The sequence below is a fragment of the Leguminivora glycinivorella genome, chromosome 15, assembly GCF_023078275.1.
Source record: "Leguminivora glycinivorella isolate SPB_JAAS2020 chromosome 15, LegGlyc_1.1, whole genome shotgun sequence".
Classification (NCBI taxonomy): domain Eukaryota; kingdom Metazoa; phylum Arthropoda; class Insecta; order Lepidoptera; family Tortricidae; genus Leguminivora; species Leguminivora glycinivorella.
In genome coordinates, this window is record NC_062985.1 from 5,281,644 (window position 1) to 5,292,230 (window position 10,587).

The window sequence follows — 10,587 nt, forward strand, 5'->3', positions numbered from 1 at the left end:
CACCGGATTGAGAACCGAGTTGTGTTTTGTCTTATTAGTCTCAGATTAAGAACTGAGTTGTCATTACATAATATGCACGCCGGATTGAGAACCGAGTTGTGTTTTGTCTTATTAGTCTCAGATTAAGAACTGAGTTGTCATTACATATATGCACGCCGGATTAAGAACCGAGTTGTGTTTTGTCTTATTGGTCTCAGATTAAGAACTGAGTTGTCATTACATATATGCACGCCGGATTGAGAACCGAGTTGTGTTTTGTCTTATTAGTCTCAGATTAAGAACTGAGTTGTCATTACATATATGCACGCCGGATTAAGAACCGAGTTGTGTTTTGTCTTATTGGTCTCAGATTAAGAACTGAGTTGTCATTACATATATGCACACCGGATTGAGAACCGAGTTGTGTTTTGTCTTATTAGTCTCAGATTAAGAACTGAGTTGTCATTACATATATGCACGCCGGATTGAGAACCGAGTTGTGTTTTGTCTTATTAGTCTCAGATTAAGAACTGAGTTGTCATTACATATATGCACGCCGGATTAAGAACCGAGTTGTGTTTTGTCTTATTGGTCTGGTCTCAGATTAAGAACTGAGTTGTCATTACATATATGCACACCGGATTGAGAACCGAGTTGTGTTTTGTCTTATTAGTCTCAGATTAAGAACTGAGTTGTCATTACATAATATGCACGCCGGATTGAGAACCGAGTTGTATTTTGTCTTATTAGTCTCAGATTAAGAACTGAGTTGTCATTACATATATGCACGCCGGATTAAGAACCGAGTTGTGTTTTGTCTTATTGGTCTCAGATTAAAAACTGAGTTGTCATTACATATATGCACACCGGATTGAGAACCGAGTTGTGTTTTGTCTTATTAGTCTCAGATTAAGAACTGAGTTGTCATTACATATATGCACGCCGGATTGAGAACCGAGTTGTGTTTTGTCTTATTAGTCTCAGATTAAGAACTGAGTTGTCATTACATATATGCACGCCGGATTAAGAACCGAGTTGTGTTTTGTCTTATTAGTCTCAGATTAAGAACCGAGTTGTGCTTGTCTTATTACTTTCAGATTAAGAACTGAGTTTCCATTGCATATATACACGCCGGATTAAGAACCGAGTTGTGTTGCCTTTACATGATGTTAATAATATATTCTGTTCACAGGGTTTCCTGATAAGCACACTGTACCTGAATCTTGTGGTATCCATGGTAGTGTAACTAATGTGATATCCACAAGTAAAAATGAAGTGATTTCCGTCACTTAAAGTGTGAATCATAATTATAATGATTACTTTAATGTCTGCTATACATTTATCACTTTGATTATTGTTTCTTAAGTAGTTCTGTTTATGCAATGCAGGCCTTAGGAGGCGGACCATGTGCATAAGACCTATTATTGTGATGCAGGTCTTTGGAGACGGGCCATCATGTGTTATATAGACTATCCCTAAGAGGCTAGTTCTGTTTCTGGTATTTGTGATGCAGGTCTTTGGAGACGGGCCATCATGTGTTATATAGACTATCCCTAAGAGGCTAGTTCTGTTTCTGGTATTTGTGATGCAGGTCTTTGGAGACGGGCCATCATGTGTTCTATAGACTATCCTTAAGAGGCTAGTTCTGTTTCTGGTATTTGTGATGCAGGTCTTTGGAGACGGACCATCATGTGTTCTGTAGACTATCCTTAAGAGGCTAGTTCTGTTTCTGGTATTTGTGATGCAGGTCTTTGGAGACGGGCCATCATGTGTTCTGTAGACTATCCCTAAGAGGCTAGTTCTGTTTCTGGTATTTGTGATGCAGGTCTTTGGAGACGGACCATCATGTGTTATATAGTATATCTTTAAGAGGTTAGCTTGAGACCTTGTTTGTCAAAAGCATGTTTTATGACCTTAAAGAGTAGTGATCTCAAGGTTACCTTGAAAGGGTTGCTTGCACTAATACTTTCCAGAGGTTGCTGGTGGAATTACGGTTTCCAATAGAGTGCATGCTACAGGCTGCGCGACAACCTTGTCATGAAGGGCCAACGTCTGCGGTCGTTGCGCCGCCAGCCTCGAAAGCAGCCGTATCACCGTGGCTTGCGTATGAAGCTTTGATATGGTAATGTTTGTTATCTTATAGCAAAATTGGTGGCTAGTACACATTGATTATTACCTTTTATTAATTTTATCATGTTGATAGATAAATAATTAGCAGTTGTTAAAGGTCCTGCCAAGGAGCAGCCATGTATTCTGCTTAATATATTTTCATAAAAAAAGATTACATGACAATATTTTCTAATATCTTCATTGTCATTGTTTATTACTAAATTATTTTACGGCTATGTAAGCCGGATCTGTAATTGAGAGCATCGACTATGCCAATTGTACATTAATTTCTCGTAACCTTATCATGTTACTTGAACGACAGTTGTGTTGTACTGATTCTATCACCTACTGGCTTAGTTCCAAGGAAAAATTATCACGTTCTCGTTACTTTAAGGAACTTAGTATTTCCCATGTATGTTACAGAGCTTTTTAATAAGAGCTTTCTTGCTGCTTGCTGTGTTAGAAGGCGGCTATGCTCACGCATGGAGTGTGTCATGTTCACCTCTCACGAGTTTGATGTACGCGTTGTTGCGCGTGCGGGGAGCTTCACAGCCTACAGTGACGGAGCCAACTGTGAGTTTGTTCCATGTATTTGCTATTTAAACGACGCCAATCATCGTTATTATATTGAGCGGTTGGTTAGTTTGGAATGCACCGCTCACGTAAGTCTTAACTTAAGGCATAAATGGCATAATACTTACCTGAAAATAAATGAAATGTATTGATGGGTGAAGCTATTTACAAGCAAATATTAGATGGTGTTTTGTACACCAGTAATTACCTGCCCGCCGCTAGATGTCATCTATTTTACATAATTAATTTGACTAATATATAGTATCGATCATGGCGGTAAAACATGTACTTTTCGTACCATCGCACCTTAATAGTTTTAAAGCCTTACTGGCTGTGGAGTTGTTAAATAATGACCTGACTTACTTGTACTAGGCTAGTCTGGTCATGCAATCTTGAGTTTAGTTATGTCATTACTATGATTCGACTATAAAATGAGACCAATTACATGTCTTGGTGTAAGTTAGTCTTAAACTACACCGGCCGTTTCCAACGGTACTCGAGTTAATCACTTCAAAGGACCAGGGCCTGAGTGTATAGCTGGAGTATACAAAGTTCTTGTTCACTCCGCAGAAAAGAAAAGAACAAATGAACAGATGAAGTCTACCGCCACCAGTTGGAGGCGCAGCCTGCTTCGGCTGCGTTGACTGCGGCAGTCATCAGTAGCAGCATGGATAGCAGAGACTTTCGGGACGAAAGGTCAAGGTCAGAATGGTCGAGTATAAGGACATCACTAGTCGAACGTCCCCTTCACTAGCATGGCTGTCAAAAATGGCGGCAGACGGACTCAGAGCGTCACTTGAAGATAGCTTGTCATTGAATTTGTATTTTGAGATTCCGTTTAATAAACTGTATACTTAATAGTGGTATCCTGGTGTTTTTACTCTAACAGTAGTTAAAATTATTTGAATATGTCTCACAAAAGTTTATCGTCTTTAACGTCTACGCACTACATCTGTACTGCCGGCGTATTATGCTTCCAATTTTATCACTTATCCACGTGGATAAGACATCTGTCACTCTCACACTGACATACTTGCCTAAGCGTGACGGATAATTCATCCACATGGATAGTGATAAAATAGGCTACTAGTCTAGACTGATATCGATGGCACGATAAATGATTGTCTTCTGTAGTATTTGACATAAAAAAAAAACAATATTTGGGTATTAAAAATGTATGATGACTACGTATTTTCGATTAAAAATGCGCGTATTTTATTTTATTTTGGCCGCCAAAAACGCTGTCAGCGATGACATGAGTGACGATGAGTGATGACATGAGTGATGATGATGAGTGACGTCATCGAATTACTTCATCTCAAAACAACCACTGACATAATGAACTTTATGCCTTATACCTACTTAAGGCACGCCACAGACAGTCTTAAAAATTCATAATCTTAAAAAAGACTTGTATGCAACCTGTCAGTTCCAACTGACAGAATTTTCAGATTGAACCGACAGATTGCATACAAATCTGTGGCGTGCCTAAAAGTCAGAAAATGTTGTTTTCGAATATACCTAATTACCTGATGCACAGATAATCTATAGATTAACATGACTGTGTTGTTTTCGCCTGATTAAGTAAAAGTAATACTTTAGAATATTTTTTTGCTGTTATTAGATCATAATAAAATATGGTAATATTTTATTTCGGTTAATTGGACAGTACTTAATCATATAAGACAGACTTTAAAAAAGGGTCAAGTAGCCTATTTGGAAGCATGATACGCCGGCTGGTTAGCCAAATAGTTTTCTCGCTGCTCGATGCAATTGTAATGGGAGACCCAGTGTGGAGTGCAAAGCTAAATTGGAATGTAAATCAAGCCCGCCCGTTTCATGTTTGCTTCGTTTTGACTCGCACCTGATTGCCTAAATATAGGTAAACAATGGTTTTGAAAGTTTTTCCTTTAAAGGAATGTGGCTTTTGGAAGAACTCTTGACCTTTCCAATTGATTCATCATCCTCCTTGCGTTATGAGTATCCCGCCATTCGCCACGGCTCATAGGAGCCTGGGGTCCGGTTTGACAACGAATCCCAAATTTTGTCGTAGCCACTAGTTTTACGAAAGCGACTGCCATCTGACCTTCCAACCCGAAGGGTAACTAGGCCTTATTGGGATTAGTCCGGTTTCTCGATGTTTTCCTTGACCGAAAAGCGACTGGCAAATATCAAATGACATTTCGCACATTCGTTCCTTAAAACTCATTCGTACGAGACGGGATTCAAACCCGCGACCTCCGGATTGAAAGTCGCATGCTCTTGCCGGCTTAAACTTTTAATTTAAATATTTGGTGCCATCAAAATCAAATTCCAGTCCCTTAAACTCCCCTTAATCCGAATCTTTCGAAAAGGTTTAAGCATTCTCAAATGTAGTATGTAAACTTGAAATAAATGTCATACTTATACAAAGCAAAGACGATCGAGTATTATAGAGAGTTACTGTCAATGTAAAATGTGTGTACAGTGCATAGACAGCCATCTCTCGACAAGAGCTTAAAATTTTGAACCTCAGTTTTGACAATTTGGCCCACATTCTTAGCTTGATATGTGTTAAAAATTGTTAAAATGTCAAATATTAATATTAGCGCCATCTAGTCGAGCGTCCCCCAAAGGTGTAACGCCATCTAGGCCACCATACCTTTTTCTGTATGGTTCTGAGGTACGTTTTTTTCTTAGACTGTATCTGTCTATACGGAGTTACACATGTCTTTGCGTATACCAATAAAAAGTGATCAAGGCCTCCAAATGTCCCGAGCCGGAATCGAACTAGCGTCCTCCGATTACCGGTAAACCGGCAAGCTTAGGACACTTGGAGGCCTTGGTCATTTTCTCTTTGTATAATGACATTTATTTCAAGTTCATGATAGTAGTGTAACTACTTAAAATTGCAATATTATGAAAATAATTGAATTTGTTTTTAGAGTAAGTAGAATGTAGGTGCGAAATGCAACACACAACCTTTACTCCACTCGTAATTTCAGTAGACGGAGTTTTCGCACCCCAAATGTCAAATTTTGTGAAACACATGGCCGAAACCATTTCTGAACGTTGGAGCCGTTCATTATCGACTATATTAGGCTGGCTTCGTGCACGCATCAACATTGCTGTAATACGCGCAACCAGCATGTGCATCCGAGGCACGACACGCCACCGCTTCAAGGCCATCACCCGATGGCTCGGCTTTGACGACGGTGCTGCCCTCCCACATATAGACTAGATATTATAAACAAATATTTTATAGATATGTTATATGTTTCTGTGTAACTTGGTCCTATAATAAATTATGGTTATAAGTGGTGACAAAGGATGTAGGTTAATTAGATGATGTTTGTAAGACTATACTATAATATTTTACTATAACAATGTAAGTAAAACCTTATATTTTTATATATCAAATATAAACATAATATTTAATCACTGATCTCTCCCCTATCCCTGGACAAGTCCTTCCGCAACTCACAAAGGACCAAGAATCCTACCTACGACAACCCTACTTCCGTTTCCTCAGCTAGAAATTCCTCAGTATTTTTCGCTTACCTAATGCATATTTTGTAGCCAACAAACTGCAAATGACTAGCATTTCAAAGGCTTACGGCACCGCATTTTATACGTGTAACTTTACAACGGACGTAAAATGACCAGTTATTTTTATCAGCATCATAAATAAACCTATTTAATAACATAGTTGCAGCGGTTGCAAGGTACTGCTAGTTGACTTCGACGCCAAAGACAAATTAATAATATGAACAACATTAATATTAAACCTCATTTCTGTTGCGCTGCTTAAGCTGCTGGTTAATCAGGCGGGTATAAGAAAGTTCGCGCAATAAACGATAAAACATCAGGCCGTCCCTATCGCACTATTTGTAGTTAAGTGCGATAGGGAGGGCCTCATATTTTATCATTTATCGCGCGATCATGCTTGCCTGCCTGTTTTGAAGATGATGTCAAATTCTTAAACATTGTTGTAATATATTTAATATTACATTTCAATATCGGATCGTGTAGTCGAAGTAAATTACAAATGCAATTTCTACAATTTAGATTGATATCATTTTATTAATTCAATGTAGTTTTAAAACAATATTGTTTATTGCACCAATAAACTGCTCTGATATTTAGAATAAGAAGAAAATTATACATTTTTGACCATTTAAAAGTGCTTATTTTAAGCCTATTTAATAGATAAATAAATAAATGTTATAGGAAATTCTTTACACAGATTGACTGAGCCCCACGGTAAGCTCAAGAAGGCTTATTTAGGCTTATTTGAATAAAGAATAGGTATTTTGATTGATTGAATGAATTTTAATCGCTTGCGTTTTCTGAGAGGCATAAGACGATTCGGCATGAACTTGAATGAAAAGGCATCTCGTCAGTTGTAGGTAATTGTATCTACTTACCTGTAGCTATCAAAGGTTACTTGACCTAATTAAAATTAATTTTATTAATAATTCAATTTACATTCATTTTGTAAGTATTAAGTTTAACCTCCGTTTTACGCTCAACGTATTTATGTCATAAATTTCATAATCAAAAGAGCGGCTACAGTTCCAATAGGTATGCTTATTTTGTGAAAATGTTCTGACCGTGGCTGGAAATTCTTCGTATTTCATTGACTGATTTCTGGGAAAGGCATTCCATTTTAACCCCGTCGTTTTGCGGTGGAGGCGGCCATTTTGTTAGTAATTTGAAGGAGTGAATGAAGGTAAATAAGTTTCAAGCTTTTGCCAACATTATACCATTTACAAGATTTCCGTTTATCGCGGTTTAAATTTTAGCTTTCAGAAATTTAAACGGGCAGTATCGTCCCTTTTTAACCCCCGACGCAAAAACGACGGGGCATGTCTGTCTTTCTGTCTGTCTGTCTCTCTGTCTGTGTGTCTGTATTTGGCATCGAAATGATGAACCGATTTAGATTTTTTTTTGTTTGAAAGCTGAATTAGTTGGGAGGATTCTTAGCCATGTTTCATGAAAATCGGTCTACTATGCAGAGGATTTTTTAAAAATTGTAATTTTGTGGTTAGGTTAGTTATAACTATAGTGTTGTACCGACAACACTATGAGTAGGTATGAATAGTTAAGAGACTACTGATGTTTATAAAATATTCTTCTATTAATCTTCTTGGTGATATGATATTCTTTAGATATTCTAAAAGCAGTCAAAGGCCCTATTGTTTTTGATATTTTTTATGTTACTTATTGATACAGAACACGACACGTTTTGGCAGTCACCGGCAAAAAGATGTAATGATTTCTGTACCTTGTCGCTTTTAATCGTTTGACAATTTCGTATGACATTTCAAACAAGACGTTAATTTGACAAGGTACAGAAATCATCACTTATTTATGTTGGTGACTGTACTTAGTCTTGAATATTTTTTATGATATAATAATAATAAGTGGAGTCTATATTTTGAAGCCGTCTATCGAGAAGTCTATAGATTCTTGCTCAAGCAACTTAGCATACAAAGTGATTGCCAAAGGCTTCCTGGGTTCATCAAAGGCTTGACCGTAACAACTTTATTGGTCTTCGTACCTAAGCCTAAAGACCCTGTGTGTACTTTACGTAGGTACAATGGTACATAAGTGACATGGTAGGTAATACCAAAGAGGATCGAGTATTATAGAGAGTTACTGTCAAAGTAAAATGTGTAATCACAGTGCATAGACTGCCATCTCTCGACACAGGCTTAAAACTTTTGAACCTCAATTTTGACAATTTGGCCCATATTGTAAGCTTGATATGTGTTAAAATGTCAAATAATAATATTAGCGTCATCTAGCCGAGCGTACCCCAAAGGTGTATCGCCATCTAGCTCACCGTACCTTTTTCTGTATGGTTTTGAGGTACACTGAGAGAAATTTGCATTGTGAATTTAACAAGTTCGACTTGTTGCGGTTTATCCGTTTGAATCAGCCAGACGTATGCTTAAAACAATATGTGTTAAGTTGTTTTTATATAATCGACTTGTTGATTCAAATATATTGCCGATTCAAATGACAAGTAGCTTGTTGTTTGAACCAAAGAGCACGTAGGCGCTATTTTAACCAAAAAACTTGTTGAACGAACATGAAAACTGGTTGTATTTTCTCTCAGTGTACGTTTTTTCTTAGACTTTATCTGTCTAAATATACGGAGTTACGTCTTTGGTACTACATATTATGCCAAATCCGTACATGAAGTCAAAGTAAACTAAAATTCAGAGTTTAATAGTTATTTGTTATACAAGGGGGCAAAGTTGTATTTTAACGCCGAGTGTGGAATTGAAAAACGAGCAAGTGAAAGGATTCTATAGTTGAACCACGAGCGAAGCGAGTGGTTCGAGAATAGAATCCTGAACTTGCGAGTTTTTTAACACACGAGAAGTAAAATACATTTGCACCCGAGTGTAACACAAAACTTTTCCCCTCATCACTATAGCGAGGAAACTACAATGCAAATAAAATGCGTTTATCACTGCTTCCAGTAGTTCCACAGGTGGTAAATCATCTTTATTACTAGATTCACCTACTTTAATCAATTTTAAAGCAGTTAATTTGACTTTATTCAAGGTCAAATTACTTTACCCACTAGTGGATAAAATGCGTTTTTACCCGCTGGTATTAAAGGACAAAACACGTGTTTCCGAGCTAGTGAGGGGAAAAACATTTTAATGAACTCCGTGAACTATGACTGTTACTTCTCGAATCTCCGCGAACTCGGCGTCAGCGAAAACTCGCGTGATAATTTTATAGCTCTGGGTATGTAGCCAAATGCACAATCTGCTTAGAGTGCGATTTGATGGGCGTCTAGCGTCAACGATTGTCATTTTGGCTACCTCGCCTGGACCTAGTGACGTGGTGTGCTCTTGTGTTGGACATCAAGACTTAGTTGTAAGTTATATTTTAGTTAGTTAGTAAGTTACTTCCAAGTACTACAGTTTGGGGTTCTTCAAAAAGGGGTTCACAGGTTTTTAAACTACATGCGCTAAACTGAACAATTTCTACAATGTAACAAGACAGTTTCTCTAATATGGTAAGACACGGTGACACGGTGTTCGATTGGACTCTGTAAGCGGTACATGGCTTTTACATATATTAGACCATAATAAGTTAACAAAATGGAATCGTTTTGTTCTCATGATAAAAATGTGAGTGTGCACAGAAAAACGTCCCACTTTGTCGATTGCTATAATTTAATTTAATTTATTTATTATCACAGTCAACAAATGTCCCATAATGTTTAGTACTATAAAGCCGCTTTGACAGTTTATTCATATAAAGATACTAGTAAATCTTGCCTAAATGGTAACCAACAAAGTGGGACGTTTTACTAAACACACTCACAAATAAGAAATGTAATCTTTCTTCCGTTATCATAGGATCGATGAGAAAATCAGCTGCTTCTGTTATGGTATCGATATTTACTTAAACAAACTTATTCAAAGTTTATAATTTTCAATCAAAGTACCTGCAACTTCGCGAACCGGAAATAAAATACGAAGTCGAACGAATGAAACTTGGCGAAGTATTCCATTTCCATTTCATGGATACTAGTGATCAGTGCTGTATTTTGTACTCAGTTAATGGTTGAAACCGTTTTGAGAATTTAGAATATACCTGGAGGCGTAGGAATAATAGTGAGCTGGAAGAGCTAATGGCGGTGCTTAATATAATTGTCGATATCTAAGCCACACGACTCTCGCTCGCTCGGCCACCTGGAAAGGATGGGAGAGGATCGTGGTGTGAGAAGAGCATATGTGGGACACCCGGGTGGAAAACATCCGTATGGGCGTCCCAGATATCGCTGGTGCGAGGAAGCCCTGAAAGAAAAAATCAGTTCCCACTTTACTGGTGGTGCATTCTAATAAAACATTTTTTTTACCACTTTGCCGGCGTGATTGATATATTTATTTGTACCAAATTTCAGCTTTCTAGTGC

At 37.7% G+C, this 10,587-nt stretch overlaps 1 long non-coding RNA gene across 1 annotated transcript; it reads left to right on the top strand.

The window, feature by feature from the left end:
* Positions 1–1,782: 1,782 nt before the first annotated feature.
* LOC125234039 lies at positions 1,783–2,661 on the top strand. Its single transcript, XR_007177922.1, has 2 exons — positions 1,783–2,101; positions 2,512–2,661. It is a non-coding gene; the product is annotated as an uncharacterized LOC125234039 (long non-coding RNA).
* The last annotated feature ends 7,926 nt before the right edge of the window (positions 2,662–10,587 follow it).